This window comes from Mirounga angustirostris, unplaced genomic scaffold (assembly GCF_029215605.1).
Source record: "Mirounga angustirostris isolate CCGP_5_RB_7025 unplaced genomic scaffold, mMirAng1.0.hap1 SCAF_9, whole genome shotgun sequence".
NCBI classification, from domain to species: domain Eukaryota; kingdom Metazoa; phylum Chordata; class Mammalia; order Carnivora; family Phocidae; genus Mirounga; species Mirounga angustirostris.
Window position 1 is genome coordinate 77,654,060 of NW_026991717.1, and position 18,836 is coordinate 77,672,895.

Sequence of the window (18,836 nt, forward strand, 5' to 3'; positions counted from 1 at the left end):
CACTCTTGGTGTTATACATTAACTGAGTTTGGACCAATCTGTAATTAAATGTACCCATTATTATGATATCATACAGAGTAATTTCATTGCCCTCTGAGTCCTCAATGCTCCACTTATCAGTGGCAAACACTGATCTTTTTACTGTCCCCATAGTTTGCCTTTTCCATAACATCATATAGTTGAATCATACAGCATAGGCTTACTTTTGATAATTTCTTAGAGATGTCAGTAAACACTGGAAGGATTTTAGTACTTTGGGGCCCAATAGTTAGGTTCCCAGGTCATCAACTCTATCCCTGCCACTTTTCCTTTCCTTCTAAATAGAAATTTGAATGCCCCCTCTTAATATGAGAAGATTCCTTTCCTTCTTGATTTGCTTTGTAATTCTAGAAGTGTTCATCTCCTTGCAGCCCTTACTTCTGGACCCATTACTGAGAGATCACAAATCTTGGTTTTCCATGCCATCCTCCAACAAAGGGAATAATGGCCCTTGGAGAAAAAACTGACGCTAGGACATGGGCAGAAAATATGCAAAATTTCCCCAGGAGCATACTGTAGTGGTAGCAAGTAAGAAAATGCTCAAATTAATAATAATAATAATTACAAATTATAAAATACACAATGATGGTAGTTTGCCAAAGAGAAATAGGAGCCAAGTGAAAAAGCTCCTAAGGACCAAAGCTGGAATAATTTCAGCAACAAAATATAGTATTGTTTTATTATCCAAAGTATAACATAAAGTCCATCCTGATAACAACAATAAAAAGAGTGAAGAATTGAATAAATATGGGAGAAGAGACAAATCTCCCATGCAGAAAAAAACACAATTAATTTGTGTAGATGCTCCACCTTTTTGAAGGTGGAACGTAACTCCCCACTCCTTAAGTGACAGCTACACATAATGATGGCCTTCCAAAGAGTACAGTATGGAAAGGGAGAAAAATATTTTTATAGTGGAGAAACCTGACAATCTCTGCTTCAGCCAGATGCTTAAGGTCAACATCAACAGTCACAAACCATGTTGATAGAATGTACCTTTGATATGGTATGAGGAAAATGTCACTTTATCCATGTGATTTTCCTTCCCCAAAACACCTGACCACAGCCTGACCATGAAAAAAAAAAAAAATCAGACAAATACCAATTGAGAGACATTCTACAAAACACATGATTGTATGACTCAACACTTTCAAGGTCATCAAAAACAAGGAAAGTCCAAGAAACTGTCAGAGCCAAGAGAAGCTTTAGGAGACAAAACAAAATGTAATAGAATGTCCAGGATGGGATCCTGCAACAGAAAAAAAAAAAAAAAAAAGTAGGGGGTCATTAGGTATAAACTGAGGAAATATGAAGAAAGTGTGAGCTTTAGTGAATAATAATGTATCTACATTGGTTATTAATTATAACAAATGTAGCATACTAATGTAACAGGCTAATAATAGGGGAAACTGAGTGTGAAGTATATGGAAACTGTATTATCTTTATAATTTTTCTTTGAATCTGAAATTGTCCTTAAATTACAAAGGTTATTTTTTAAAAAACACATGACAAACTTCATAAAATTATTCCCTATTATTGTCATTAAAAAAGGAACAAATAATTAATATGCCCCATGGCTTTCTATATTTTCCTATCATATTTACCTGTAGTACAGATATAAGCCTTACACAACTTCTGTCTTGCCACCAGGAGAAAACAGGCATAAAGATACAGGCCAACACATAAGGATGGAGAAGTAGAAATATGAGAAGAACCTGAATTCATGATAGCATCACTGAACTGCCTTTTTTATTTCTGAACTTCCTACCTTCAGACTTCTTATTTCCTGAAACAATAAATGTCCATCTTTTTATGTGATGAATACTCCAAAGGACCAGCAAATGTACCCTATGAGAAGAAAGACCAAGGATTATGGTTCTGCCATAAATGTGGTATTATAACAGTACCAGTACTTTTCCTTTCTCTCCCTTATGCCACAATCTCAAACATCCAAATGCAACAATTAATTCAGACTGAGAAGGTAGAGCTGGGAAGGAGAAAGCAGCTGATCCTACCTCCCAAACCACTGAAGGCTTCTGGCTGCATCAAGCCTGGCTTAGGGGAGAGAAGAAAGTTTTATTTAGTTTTCAGAAATTTGATATTATAATGTATAGACTTGAGTTATATTACACCAAACTAGAGTTTTATTATCTTAAAGTCATGAGAAATTTCTAGGATTTCCCCAAATTTTATCCAAGGGAAGAGGAAGAATGAGTCTCGGGAATGGGACTGAAGAGATATTGGGAACCCATTTAAAGTTATTCATTTGTTCCTCACCAAATCCAGCACATTGAATAAATTAGTTACATAGGTTTACAGAAAATTTAGGGAGAGCCCTGTCTTCTGGTAGCTTGTGTTTTCTAAATATCAAAAACTCTTAAGGAAAGCAGTAAGAAGAGCTTATTTATATATCTACCTGTAACAAAAGGGAGAAGATGACCTATATCTCAACAACAGCAACAATGACAAAACTTTCTAATGTGTTGGTATACAGTCAAGTTTAAAAATACTAAAAATTAAACTGTCTAAGCTCCTGCTTATGAAGTTTAATTTATAGTTTGCTTTCTTTTGCTTTTTAGATAAATTTTATTATTAAAACCTTTTCATCTTTTTCTTCTACATCTTTTGATATTATCATTCTTTTTTTTATTTAATGTAATTCATTTAGATATATAAAGGCCATCTTTCTCTAGGGGGGAGGGATAGATTAATAAAACTAATAAATTAATAAATAAATTAATTATTAAATTAATAAAACGTTTCTTTTTGCCAATCTTTGTGGCAGATAAGAAAGAAAGAAAATAAACGTTTTGTTTTATCTCTATCATCCATATTTTTCTGTCAGCCCTAAGTCTTTTGCACCTCTTGCTCTGAACATATATTTAAATTTTCATAGGTTCGTCCTTACTAATTTTTATGGATGTATGTTTCTTTTGGACTTTAGCCTTTCTAATGTTATGCTTACAGGTCTATAAAATCCTTTTATAAACATCCTTGATTATACTCTCTTATTCTCTCTCTCTCTCCCTCTGCCTCTTTCTCTCCCTTTTTTACCTTTTGTCTTTTCTAGATGTCCATTGAAACATAAGCATTTTGGCCAGCTATGTATACAAGCCTGTGAGAAGTACTTCCAACTAGTTTCAGAAGCCATCCATAAAGTATAATCAATGAATCAAAATATTAGTCAATTCCACAATGGTGTGAAACTAGAGATCAACAAGAGGAAAGATGAAAAACCTACAAATATGTGGAAATTAAACAATAGACTTCTAAACAACCAATAGATCAAAGAAGAAATCAAAAAAGAAAGGAAAATAGAATAAAAACACAATGTAGCTTATGGGATACAGCAAAAGCAGTTCTGAAAGGAAAATATATAGCGGTAAATGCACATATTAAGAAATTAGAAAGATTTCAAACAATCTACCTTTATGCTTCAAAGCAATAGAAAAAGAAGACGTTAAGCCCAAAAGTAGCAGAAGGAAAGAAATAATAAAGATCAGAGTGGAAATAAATGAAATGGACACCAGAACAACAAGAGAAATAATCAATGAAAGTAAGAGCACATTTTTTAAAAGATAAACAAAATTGACAAACCTTTATCTAGACTAAAGAAGAAAAATAGAATACTCAAATAAATAATGATAGAAATCAAAGAGGAGACATTACAATTGATAACTACAGAAATACATAAGATCATAAGAAACTACTATGAACAATTATATGCCAACAAGTTACATAACTGAGAGAAACTAATAAATTTCTATAATGCACAACTTACCAAGACTGAACCAGGAAGAAACAGAAAATCTGAACAGACCAATGAGTAAAGAAACTGAATCAGTAATCAAAACCCTCCCCACAGAGAAAACCCCAGGACCAGATGGCTTCACTAGAAAATTCTACCAAATGTCAATCCTTCTCAAAATCTTCCAAAAATTTGAAGAGGAAAAAACACTCCCAAACTCATTCTACAAGGTCAACATTACCTTGGTACTAAAGCCAGATGCAGACAATACAAGAAAACTATAGACCAACATTTCTGATGAATACAGATGCAAAAATTCTCAACAAAATATCAAAACAAATTCAAGAACACATTAAAAGAATTACATATCATGGCCAAGTGGGATTTATCCCTGGAACACAAGAATGTTTCAATATATGCAAATTGATCAATGCAATGAAAGATAAAAATCACATAATCATCTCAAAAGATGTGGAAAAAACATTTGAGAAAATGCAACTTTCTTTCATGATAAAACCTTCAAGAGATTGGGTATAGAAAGGAATATACCTGATCATGATAAAGGCCATATATGACAAATTCACAGCTAATATTATACTCAATGGAGGAAAATTGAAAGCTTTTTCCTCTAAAATCAGAAATAAGACAAGGATGCCCACTGTCATCATTCTTATTCACTATAGTAGTAGAAGCACTAGCTAGAGCAATTAGGAAAGCCAAAGAAATAAAAGACATCCAAATCAGAAAGGAAGAAATAAAATAGTCACTATTTGCTGATGATGTGATTTTGTATTTAGAACATCCCAAAGACAACCAAACAACTGCAGGAACTAATCAATGATTTCAATAAAGTTGCAGGATATAAAATTAAAAAAAAAAAAAACAAAACAGAAATTAGTTGCATTTCTATACACTAATAATGAAACATCCAAAAAAAATAAACTATCCCATTCATGACAACTTCAAAAACAATAAAATAACTAGGAATAAATTTGACCAAGGAAAGGAAAGATCTATACAGTGAAAACTACAAGAAATTAAAGAAATTGAAAAATAAAAAACAAATGGAAAGAGATGTCATCTTAATGGATCAGAAGAATATTTTAAAATATCCATACTATCTAAAGCCATGTATAGATTTAATGCAATCCTCATCAAAATTCGAATGCCATTCTTTACCAAAAACAAAAACAAACAAATAAGCAAAAACACCTTAAATTTGTATGGAAACAGAAAAATCCTGAATAGCCAAAGCAATGATGAAAGAGAAGAACAAAGCTGGAGGTATCACACTTGCTGATTTCCTGATTTCAAACTATACTGCAAAGCTATGGTAATTAAAAAGGTAAGGTACTGGCATAAAAATAGACACATAGACAAATGGAACAAAATGAAGACCCCAGAATGAAACCCCTGCATATACGTCTGCATAGCCAACTAACATTCAACGAGGGAGCCAAGAACACCAAATGGGAAAAGGATGGTCTCTTTAACAAAAGGTACTTGGAAAACTGGAAAACACATGCAAAAAAATGAAACTGGACCCCTATCTTACACCACTTACAAAATTAACTTAAAATGGATCAAAGGCTTAAACATAAGACCTGATATAAAACTTCTAAAAGAAAACATAGGGAAGAGTCTCCTTAACACTGGTCTTAAATTTTTTTTTTTTTTTGGATATGATACCAAAACCACACACAAAAAAAGCAAAATCAATAAATGGGATTACATCAAACTTAAAAGCTTCTGCACAACAAAAGAAATAATTAAAAACATGAAAACACAACCTCCAGAATGAGACAAAAATTTTGCAAACTATATATCAGATAAGGGATTAATATCCAACTAAATTGTTTCTATACCTTTGCTATTGTGAATAACGCTGAAATAAACATGGGAGTGTTTCATTTCATTGGATATATACTCAGAAATGAAATGGCTGAATCACATGGTTCTATTTTTAATTTTTAAAATTTTAATCTTAATCTCCAAGATTTATAAAGAACTCATACAATTCAACAACAAATCCCCAATCTGATTTTAAAAATGGCAGAAGAACTAAATAGACATTTTCCCAAAAAAAGACATCCAAATAGCCAATAGGTACATGAAAAGGTGCTCAACACCACTAATAACCTGATCAATAAAATAAATAGTAGTCCTGAACTATAACTCATACTATAAAATAAATATATATTAGTCTATACTGACTGATGCAAATAAATGATCTAACTAGTTAATTTGAAAAGAAGATGAGAAGAAACAAAACTTCCTTAGGGAGGAATTAAAAATATACATACATTAATATATATAGACAACACACACACACACACACACAAATATATTACATATATGTAGATTCCATCCCCCCACCCCATCTCGATAGGAGTTGGAGCTTAATTCTTCTTCATCCTTAGTGTGGGCTAAACATCATGATTTGCTTTCAAAATATGGAAGGGGAAGAATTTGGAAAGGGAAAATTAGTAACTTAATACTATCGGAGAAACCTGGAAGACACTATTTTATTCAAGTGATCAAGATTAATTCATCATATGTGCATAGAATGTAATGAGACAGGATATGAAATTTCCTTCACCTCTGTGGTTTTATTTCTAATAATCCATAACCCCAGTCTAAGGATGAAAAAAAAATATCAGACAAACCCAAACCCAAACTGAGGAACATTCTGCAAAATGACTTACCAGCAATTCCCAAACTTTCAAAGTAATAAAAAAATAAATAAAAATAAAAAAGGAAAGACTAAAAAACCACTGGAGACCATTCAAGACTAGGAAGACATGACAAGTAAATGCAGTGTGGTATCCTGGGTTGGATCTTAAACAGAAAAATGTTGTTAACTGAAAAAAAGTTGAAATTTTAATTAAGTCTAGAATTTAACATAGTGCTGTTTATTTCTTAATTTTGATAAAAGTATCATAGTAATGTAAGAAAATAACATTAGGAAAACTAAATCTAGGTGAGGAGTACCTGCAAGTTTCTTTAAAAATCTAAAAACTATCTGAAGGGGAGGAAACAATTGACCATGCTAATGGACACCAAAAGAAAGCTGGGGTGGCAATCCTTATATCGGACAAATTAGATTTTAAACCAAAGACTTTAATAAGAGATGAGGAAGGACACTATATCCTACTTAAAGGGTCTATCCAACAAGAAGATCTAACAAGTGTAAATATCTATGCCCCTAACATGGGAGCAGCCAATTATATAAGGCAATTAATAACAAAAGCAAAGAAACACATCGACGACAACACAATAATAGTGAGGGACTTTAACACCCCCCTCACTGAAATGGACAGATCATCTAAGCAAAAGATCAACAAGGAAATAAACACTTTAAATGACACACTGGACCAGATAGACTTCACAGACATATTCAGAACATTCCATCCCAAAGCAATGGAATACACATTCTTCTCTAGTGCCCTTGGAACATTCTCCAGAATAGATCACATCCTAGGTCATAAATCAGGTCTCAACCAGTACCAAAAGACTGGGATCATTTCCTGCCTATTTTCAGACCACAATGCTTTGAAACTAGAACTCAATCACAAGAGGAAAGTCAGAAAGAACTCAAATACATGGAGGCTAAAGAGCATCCTACTGAAGAATGAATGGGTCAACCAGGAAATTAAAGAAGAATTTAAAAATTCATGGAAACCAATGAAAATGAAAACACAACTGTTCAAAATCTTTGGGATGCAGCAAAGGCAGTCCTAAGAGGAAAGTATATAGCAATATAAGCCTTTCTCAAGAAACAAGAAAGGTCTCAAAGACACAACCTAACCCTCCACCTAAAGGAGCTGGAGAAAGAACAGCAAATAAAGCCTAAACCCAGCAGGAGAAGAGAAATAATAAAGATCAGAGCAGAAATCAATGAAATAGAAACTAAAAGAACAGTAGAACAGATCAACGAAACTAGGAGCTGGTTCTTTGAAAGAATTAACAAGATTGATAAACCCCTGGCCAGACTTATCAAAAAGAAAAGAGAAATGACCCAAATCAACAAAATCACGAATGAAAGAGGAGAGATCACAACCAACACCAAAGAAATACAAACAATCATAAGAACATATTATGAGCAACTCTATGCCAGCAAATTAGATAACCTGGAAGAAATGGATGCATTCCTAGAGATGTATCAACTACCAAAACTGAACCAAGAAAGAAACAGAAAACCTGAACAGACCTATAACCACTAAGGAAATTGAAGCAGTCATCAAAAATCTCCCAAAAAACAAAAGCCCAGGGCCAGATGGCTTCCCAGGGGAATTCTACCAAACATTTCAAGAAGACTTAATACCTACTCTTCTGAAACTGTTCCAAAAATAGAAATGGAAGGAAAACTTCCAAACTCATTTTATGAGGCCACCATTACTTGATCCCAAAACCAGACAAAGACCCCATCAAAAGGGAGAATTACAGACAAATATCCTTGATGAACACGGATGCAAAAATTCTCACCAAAGTACTAGCCAATAGGATCCAACAGTACATTAAAAGGATTATTCACCATGATCAAGTGGGATTTATCCCTGGGCTGCACGGTTGGTTCAACATCTGCAAATCAATCAATGTGATACAATACATTAATAAAGGAAAGAACAAGAACCATATGATCCTCTCAATAGATGCAGAAAAAGCATTTGACAAGGTACAGCATCCTTTCTTGATCAAAACTCTTCAGAGTATAGGGATAGAGGGTACATACCTCAATATCATAAAAGCCATCTATGAAAAACCCACATCGAATATCATTCTCAATGGGGAAAAACTGAGAGCTTTCCCCCTAAGGTCAGGAACACGGCAGGGATGTCCACTTTCACCACTGCTATTCAACATAGTATTAGAAGTCCTAGCCACAGCAATCAGACAACAAAAAGATATAAAAGGCATCCGAATCCACAAAGAAGGCAAACTCTCACTCTTTGCAGATGATATGATACTTTATGTAGAAAACCCAAAAGACTCCACCCCAAAACTGCTAGTACTCATACAGAAATTCAGTAAAGTGGCAGGATATAAAATCAATGCACAGAAATCAGTGGCATTCCTATACACCAAAAACAAGACAGAACAAAGACAAGTTAAGGAGTCAATCCCATTTACAATTGCACCCAAAACCATAAGATACCTAGGAATAAATCTAACCAAAGAGGCAAAGGATCTGTACTCAGAAAACTATAAAATACTCAGGAAAGAAATTGAGGAAGACACAAAGAAATGGAAAAACGTTCCATGCTCATGGATTGGAAGAACAAATATTGTGAAGATGTCAATGCTACCTAGAGCAATCTACACATTCAATGCAATCCTCATCAAAATACCATCCACTTTTTTCAAAGAAATGGAACAAACAATCCTAAAATTTGTATGGAACCAGAAAAGACCCCGCATAGCCAGAGGAATGTTGAAAAAGAAAACCCAAGCTGGTGGCATCACAATTCCGGACTTCCAGCTCTATTACAAAGCTGTCATCATCAAGACAGTATGGTACTGGCACAAAAACAGACACATAGATCAGTGGAACAGAATAGAGAGCCCAGAATTGGACCCTCAAGTCTATGGTCAACTCATCTTCGACAAAACAGGAAAGAATGTCCAATGGAAAAAAGACAGTCTCTTCAAAAAATGGTGTTGGGAAAATTGGACAGCCACATGCAGAAGAATGAAACTGGACCATTTCCTTACACCACACACAACAATAGATTCAAAATGGTTGAAAGACCTCAATGTGAGACAGGAGTCCATCAAAATCCTAGAGGAGAACACAGGCAGCAACCTCTTCGACCTCAGCCAAAGCAACTTCTTCCTAGAAACATCGCCAAAGGCAAGGGAAGCAAGGGCAAAAATGAACTATTGGGACTTCATCAAGATAAAAACTTTTGCACAGCAAAGGAAACAGTCAACAAAACCAAAAGACAACCAACAGAATGGGAGAAGATATTTGCAAATAACATATCAGATAAAGGGCTAGTATCCAAAATCTATAAAGAAATTCTTAAACTCAACACCCAAAGAACAAATGATCCAATCAAGAAATGGGCAGAAGACATGAACAGACATTTCTGCAAAGAAGACATCCAAATGGCCAACAGACACATGAAAAAGTGCTCAACATCGCTTGGCATCAGGGAAATCCAAATCAAAACCTCAATGAGATATCACCTCACACCAGTCAGAATGGCTAAAATTAACAGTCAGGAAATGACAGATGTTGGCGGGGATGTGGAGAAAGGGGAGCCCTCCTACACTGTTGGTGGGAATGCAAGCTGGTGCAGCCACTCTGGAAAACAGTATGGAGGTTCTTCAAAAAGTTGAAAATAGAGCTACCATATGATCCAGCAATTGCACTGCTGGGTATTTACCCCAAAGATACAAATGTAGGGACCCAAAGGGGTACATGCACCCCGATATTTATAGCAGCAATGTCCACAATAGCCAAACTGTGGAAAGAGCCAAGATGTCCATCGACAGATGAATGGATAAAGAAGAGGTGGTATAGGGGCGCCTGGGTGGCTCAGTTGTTAAGTGTCTTCCTTCGGCTCAGGTCATGATCCCAGGTTCCTGGGATCGAGTCCCACATCGGGCTCCCTGCTTGGTGGGAAGCCTGCTTCTCCCTCTCCCACTCCCCCTGCTCGTGCTCTCTCTTTTGCTATATCTCTCTCTGTCAAATAAATAAATAAAATCTTTAAAAAAAAATTAAAAAAAATAAAAAAAGAAGAGGTGGTATATATATACAATGTAGTATTATGCAGCCATCAAAAAGAATGAAATCTTGCCATTTGCAATGACGTGGATGGAACTGGAGGGTATTATGCTCAGTAAAATAAGTCAATCAGCGAAAGACATGTATCATATGACCTCACTGATATGAGGAATTCTTAATCTCAGAAAACAAACTGAGGGTTGCTGGAGTGGTGGGGGGTGGGAGGGATGGGGTGACTGGGTGATAGACACTGGGGAGTGTATGTGCTATGATGAGTGCTGTGAAGTGTGCAAGACTCTTGAATCACAGATCCGTACCTCTGAAGCAAATAATACATTATATGTTGAAGAAGAAGAAGAAGAAGAAGAAGAAGAAGAAGAAGAAGAAGAAGAAGAAGAAGAAGAAGAAGAAGAAGAAGAAGAAGAAGAAGAAGAAGAAGAAGAAGAAGAAAGAAAGAAGAAGGAGAAGGAGAAGAAGAAGAAGAAGAAGAAGAAGAAGAAGAAGAAGAAGAAGAAGAAGAAGAAGGGGAAGAAGAAGAAGAAGAAGGGGAAGAAGAAGAAGGAGAAGAAGAAGAAGACAGCAGGAGGGGAAGATAGCAGGAGGGGAAGAATGAAGGGGGGGAAATTAGAGGGGTAGACGAACCATGAGAGACAATGGACTCTGAAAAACAAACTGAGGGTTCTAGAGGGGAGGGGGGTGGGAGGATGGGTTAGGCTGTGATGGGTATTAAAGAGGGCACGTTCTGCATAGAGCACTGGGTGTTATGCACAATGAATCATGGAACACTACATCTAAAACTAATGTTGTAATGTATGGTGATTAACGTAACAATAAAAAATTATAAAAAAAAGTTTTCCAAAATAAAATTTTCAAAATAAAAATATAATCATATATGTTATAGTATAGTTTATTTAAACTGTAATATTTAAATATTTAACTAATAGGTAATTTATTCTAAAACCCCTTTTGGAGTGCTTTTTATATAGTTTCAATGTGCTGGGGAGATTAGAGACATAATGGGACTACATTTGACCTGTACTTATAGATTAGCACTGTCCAGTAGGACTTTGTGATGATTAAATGTTCTTTACCTGTGCTATTCAATACTGGAGTCACTAACTATACATGACTGTGGAGCACCTGAAATGTGACTAATGAGACTGAGAAAATGTAGTTAATTTTTATTTAATCACTTGCAGCTAGTGGCTACTGTGTTGGACAACACAGTTCTAGATAATCCATCAGATGGCATGTTCCCTCAAAGAAAGGAATCACCATCATAATTAATTTATATTTTTAATAGAGCTGCTTTAATATATTAAGCAAACAAATATTATATTTAATAGAAATACTATTCCTTTAACACATATAAACAGAAAGATAAACAATTATAGTTGTTAGCCAATAGTCATTTCAAATTTAAGTATATTTGATACACAGAGAAGTGCATTTGATCTACAGATAGGTTAGCTTTTCTCCAATCTTAAGAAGTTGATGTTTTCTTGCTTCTGTGCTTCTAGATGAAGCATGCTGTTTTGAACTAGATAATCTTATATTCTCCATTTTTTTGAGATACAGTCTGATGTGACCTGATGAAATGTGACATGCTTGTCACTTTTTGTTAAAAGTGAGTATAAATGGGCAAATATCCATGTAACTAGAATGTTTTCCCATTAGTCGTTCCTGGCAGGTAATAGTCTACTAGCACAACCCTACATGGAAAACAAAAAAGCATTTTCATTAAAAGCAGCTGATGCCTTAACAAAAACCAGTTAAAATATTAAATTCAAGAGAAACTGTTTCTATATTCTTAGGATTCTGTCTTGCTTCCCCACAGTCTTATTTGAAAGGTTGAATAATAATTACTTCTTAAGCAAATGATCAGAATATATATGTGGAGTGAGATGAGGAACAGACAGGACCAGTACACGAGTATTGTTCTTTTGTGGAAAGCATATTTAGTGAAAAGGGAGAGAAATTGTGCAGACAGTATATGATATATAACTAGAATTGTTTCTTATTAGAATACTTTTCTGACTTGTCCAGGAGGCATTATACTTTAAGCCATGTTCTTAGTGATACAGAAAATTTCTACTTATAATGCCATATGAGCTCCACCTTCTACTATTATGAAAATGAGCAGTAACGGAATGATACTCCATTTTCTTCCTGTCACTCTCAAAAATATTAAGGTAATAATATGAAAAAATATTTATCTAAATGGCTATCATTTTTTAAAGTCCATGCAAGGCAAGAAATAGCCCAATGCAATTTGATTTAATTTATACATGGTTGACAAGAGATAACATACGACTGAAAGAATGTATTTTAGCTAGTAAAAGTAGAAATCATTTCAAGGAGGCCAAATATTCTAGATTTACCTTTAACTGTCACAGATAAAAAGGATTAATTAATGAAGTCTGCACTCAATAGATAAAGGGCTCCATTGGTACTCTTGTTAATTTTCCTGAAAGAGAAAGATAGTCCAGGTTGAATTTCCTCTTTAGCCTGAAATGGATTCCAGCTCTTCCTTCTTAATATCAGGAGAAAATGAAAAAGCAGAATATGAAAGCTAAAAATTAATCATAAATATTACATCAGTAGTATCCTTTAAAAACTGCCTAAATATGCAATGTATATTTAAAGTCATGAATCTCATATACTTCACAAGGTATCATCTAAAATTTTTTTAAAAATCAAAGAATCTGAAATCTGTTTTAGTTCATATGATTTATGGTACCAAAGAATATTAACATTATATAGTGCTACATTAGTCAAATTAGATTCCATGCACATAATGATGGAATAGAATCTCTCATATTACTTACTCATTTTATTTTTGAGTGGAAACAATGAAAATTTACTATCTATTGTAAATGTCTTCTCAACATTGTGTGAAATATTCTTAACAGTACCTGTGATGTAGGTTGAACTTACATAGAGAATAAATTAGTGATATTCCTTGAAGGAAATAACATTCAACTTTGGAAAGACTCACTAGGAAATAGTCTTACAGATGTTATGAAAATATCAGGGCCCACAATAACCAATGACAACCTATAAAATTAGATTTAAGGTCTGACAAAAAAATGAAGGTTAACCCCAAACAATGCTTTAAGAGTTTCAAGTCGCTGTTATCAAATGTGTTAAAAAATAAGCTGTTATTAAAAACATGAGAAAATTATTTTTAAAGTGAAATTTTTTTCCCACAACATGTAGAATGCTTTTGCACGATAAAATGAAGATATACTATATAGTTGAGAATTAGTCCCAAATTTTATCTCCAGTTTGGATCTCTCTTCTGATGATCAGAGTTATAGATCCAAATCATCAGTTAGATGCTTAATAGGTAACTCAAATAGGTACCTTAATGTATCCAAAAATAAACTCTTGATTTATCCTTCAAAACTTGCTCTTCTCAAAGTCTTGCTTCCCTACAGTATCCACTATCTCAGGAAATAGCAACCTTCTTGAGTTATTTCACAAACTTAGTGTTTGTGTCCTTGACTTCTTTCATATTTTCAGATAAGATATCCAATCCATCAGCAAATTCTGCTTCAAATAGTATCCAGAATACAACCACATCTCCGTACCTCCACTATACTATCATCTCTGTCTTAAGTTATTGCGATAATAACTGGTCTCTTTGCTTCAGCCTTTGCTCCACACCTCAAATATATTCCATTCTCAATACATGCAATGCTTCTAATGTGTATGGTGGATTTTTGTCACATCTGTCTTCAAAATTGTCCAGTGGCTTTTCAAGTGGAAAACCCCAAATCCTTACGATGGCTTATAAGCATATACATATTTGAGCTCCCCACCTTTCTTTGTCTCATCTTCCACTATTTCTTTTTTATCCATCTGCTTCAGACAGAACTGCTTCTCCTTGAGAAGAGTAAAGCATCTTCCTTTTCCCTTATTGTTCTCTCCATCTGAATGATCTTCCCCCAGATATCCTACACGGCTTCTTGCATGACTACCTTAGCACTTCTCATAAATGTCACTTTATCCATTTACCTTTCTTGATGACAATTTTAAAAACAGTAGCTCACATTATCTATACCCCTTCTCTGTTTTATTTTTCCTTGCAGTACTTATTATATATTTTTAGTGTGTTTCCCCTAAAAAATTATAAGCTATTTAAGGACAAAAATTTATATCTCTTTTTTTATTATTATTCATGAAAGTCAGAGAGAGAGAGGCAGAGGCAGAGGGAGAAGCAGGCTCCCCGCTGAGCAGGAAGCCCGATGCGGGACTCGATCCCAGAACCCCGGGATCATGACCTGAGCCGAAGGCAGACGCTTAACCATCTGAGCCACCCAGGCGCCCTATATCTCTTTTATTAACCATTCTATCCCCAGTTCTTCAAACAAATACCAATTATGTGAATGCTCAATAAATTTTTGATGAATAAATAATTTATATGTGAATAACATATAACCATTTGATTATAATTTTATTTACCTAAGATATCACACATCTACTCTGGTCTCTTCAGCCAGTTTCATATTTAAACTTCTGATTCAAAATCTATAGTGAAGTGATCATGTTTGCCTATAGCATTTTAATTTCAAAAAAACCAGCAAACATTTGTTTTGTTTTACTATACAAAATCACTGTGCTAAGTATCCTGGAATAAAAATGTAATAAAAACTCAAAGAGGTTATTTTTTAATTAAAAATACAGTCCGAGGGGTGCCTGGGTGGCTGAGTTGGTTAAGCAGCCAACTCTTGATTTCTGTTCAGGTCATGCTCTCAGGGTTGTGGGATTGAGCCCCACCACCACCCTCTGCCCCTTGCCCCCAGGAGGATCCATGCTCAGTGGGGTGTCTGCTTGAGAGTTCTCTCTCTCCCTCTCCCTCTGCCCCTGCCCCTGCTCTCTTGCTCTCTCTCTCTCTCAAATAAATCTTTTAAAAAAATAAAAATGCAGTCCTAGCATTATTTACTTTATAGATAAATGGAAGGAAATGCATGTAGGAACACAATTATTATTAGCATCTCTTCATAGATACGAGCATGGGTAGGGAAGTTAGTCATTGTTATCACATTCTAGCTTTGAGACTGACATTATATGAGTATGTTTCCAGGAAAACATGCCTAGAATGTGACAATTGAAAGCTGTGATCACAACTTCAAAGACTATAGGGTACATCATGCAAAATAATGCATGAGATATAAATATTAAACTTCTTGAGGTGCAATTTAGCATAATGATTCCAAAATTATATTTCTTTTAAAACACATTGCAGACCAAATGAAATATAGAAAGAAAATCACACAAAGACAAAATGTACAGCATGGCCCAGGAACAACCCATTTGTGATTTCTGATCTAAAGGAATTGTAACATACTTAAGTTTTTCTTCTTCATTGTTAACCATCTTTTTTATTAAGAGTGATAGTTGACAAATGGTTTATGTGTGATCCAAAAAAAAAATGTAGGCAAGACCCAAAAATATGCCAATATTTATCTAATTCTATCACGGGCAAGAAGGATCTGTGATTCTAGGCAATGAAGTCTAGTTTTTAAGCAGGAAATACTGCTATTATGGAACAGTATAATTTATCCAATTGCCTTACCTTGGAATTACTAAAAGGAAAAGGAAGAGGAGAAGGGCTGGGAGGAGATGAAGATGAAGAAAACAAAGATAAAGATGAAAAAAAGTACAAAAAGAGGAAGGCAGCAAAGATGGTGATCCCAATAAACTTTCAATCCTTTTATTCTCAAACTCTAATCACCACATAAGGCAATAAATTGGCTCGTGGTTTGTAAGAATTAATAGTAATGATCCATTTAATTATTTTTATTCATTCAACAAATAGTTTTGAGCACTTGCTACGTGCAAGGCTCAACTACATGTACTCAACTCTGGGTCATCTGGAGAATATTATACACAGCTCTTGCCTTCATGCAGCAATACTGTGGTAGACTTTCTCCTTAGGAAGGTGTGCCCAGTCCTGAATGCTAAATGATGACTGTGTTTTTAAACAAAGTATTTATTTTCTAATGAAAATAAATGACATCTGATTTATCAAACATCAGTTGCTTGTGAGGTCCTTTAATGTTAATCAGTGAAATGTAGCCAGATTACTCATGGATTAAAAAAAATTAAAGTCTTATTTCTAGAATAACAGTTCAATGACTCTGTTGAGAAACCTTGGCCTCTGATAGTCTTATCCAAATACTGTCATTCTATGGGGTCTGACAGGGGCAGTCTTAATCTCTCTTTGTTCCATCTTCTCTCAAATGCTGCATGGTATATATATATTTAAAACCTATAGACACAGTAGAAGAGTTATAGGTTTGGATTAATTGTGAAAACTGGAGAAAAATTCACTTAACAGAGCAGCTGGACTGGACTAGATGAGCAGTTGATAGGAAGAAAGAGGGTCAGTGTCTTTCCAGGCTAAAAAGCAACATGACAAAACGTGCATTACCTCACATGGAAATGGTGCAGGGTCTGAAGTGGCATAGCACAGACTGTGCAGAAGCTATGAAGGGATGATAGGAATGAGTCTATATTCTACAGAACTTTGGATGTCATTTAAGAGAATTACATGGATAGTAGTCAGCTGCTTTTTAATGCAGAGTGGCAATAATGAGCAGAATAAATTAGATGAGCAAGAGATTAAACAGAGGATAGCTGATAAAGACAACAGACTAATTCTCTGAAAGCCATTTTGTTGAAGGACACTTTTCTGGCAGAAAGGGATACAGTTTACCAAATAACCAATTCATTTAATGACCAATTCAAAAGAAGACCAATTCACCAAATTGTTTTAGCCCTTCCCCCCAAAATGGACTCTACTGATTACTTATAAAATGTACAATAATTTCTGTTGCAGTGGAAGGTTTCAACAAGCTTTACAAACATTTTCCTCCCAGAGATTTGGTTTTGATATAATCATTTTGCCTACTTGTTTTGTCCCAGTTGCTGTACCAGAGAGAGCAGTATTAAATAAATTTGTTTTTCGGGGCACCTGGGTGGCTCAGTTGGTTAAGCGACTGCCTTCGGCTCAGGTCATGATCCTGGAGTCCTGGGATCGAGTCCCACATCAGGCTCCCTGCTCAGCGGGGAGTCTGCTTCACCCTCTGTCTCCCCTCTCATGCTCTCTCAAATAAATAAATAAAATCTTTTAAAAAAAATTTGTTTTTCCATAGTTACTATTTTTAAAACAATGAAATGGGTCAGTCTCTTCCAGACATTTTTAATGTATATACTATCTTTCTCCCTTTTCTTAATATAGAGATTTTTAAATGGATCTATCAAATTAATTGTTCATCTTTTTCTCATTTCATGAATCCCATGCATCATGCCATTCAGTATCATATACATGAAATGATAAATTTGTTCAAGTGAAATTTAATAGCTGTTTTATTTCCTCTATGTTTATAGACTTCGTCAGTCAGGAAACAAAATTTATGTGTACATATACATTTTCACATATCACTGTTAACTTTTTCATTTATCAAAATTCTTAACCTGTGGGAGTTGTACTCCAAATTAGACACATATTTCATATAAGTTAGTACAGACATAAATTCACAAAAAATAGAGAAAACAGGAAACTGTACTGAAGGGGAAGTCTATCAATTTTCATATAAAATGTTGATTATTCAAGAAGTGCTCAGAGGTGACATCACCAAAATGGCAACATAGGTTGTTCCCAACTTCACTCCACCTCACAGAACAGTTAACAACTATTCATAGACAAGACACCACTGAGAATCCTAAAACATGGGAGGGAAGCTGAAGTACTCCCTGCCCCACAGAGATCAAGACAGACCACATTAGAAGGGTAAGAGGAGCAGCAACATGCTGATCATATTGCCCCTCCCCCTGGCCAGTGCAGCACCACACTGCCTGCAGTTTGTCCAGTAGGAAAAGAAAGTAGGGTGGACATCAAGTTTCCCAGCATTGTGAGTCACTTCTTGGAAGTGAGTCACTTCTTGGAAGCCCCTATTCCTGTCTTGCCCCATGAGGATTGTGGGGAAATCTGTAGGCCTTGACCACTGGGGATCTCTTTGTGACAGATGTGATGGGGAAGAGAAGTAAAAGAGCAAGGTTTAGGAATTCTATTGAAGATATTTTATGTAAGCTTCATGGTAACCACAAGAAAAAAACTTATAATAATTACATAAAAGACAATGATAAAAAACCAAAACATACTTATACCAAAAGACATCAAAACATTAAAAAAAGAGAGAGAGATCAGGATATAAACAAGGAACAAAGAATCTACAAAACACGCCAAAAACAATTAACATAATAACAACAGTAAGACCTTACCTATCAATAATTACTGTAGATATAAAT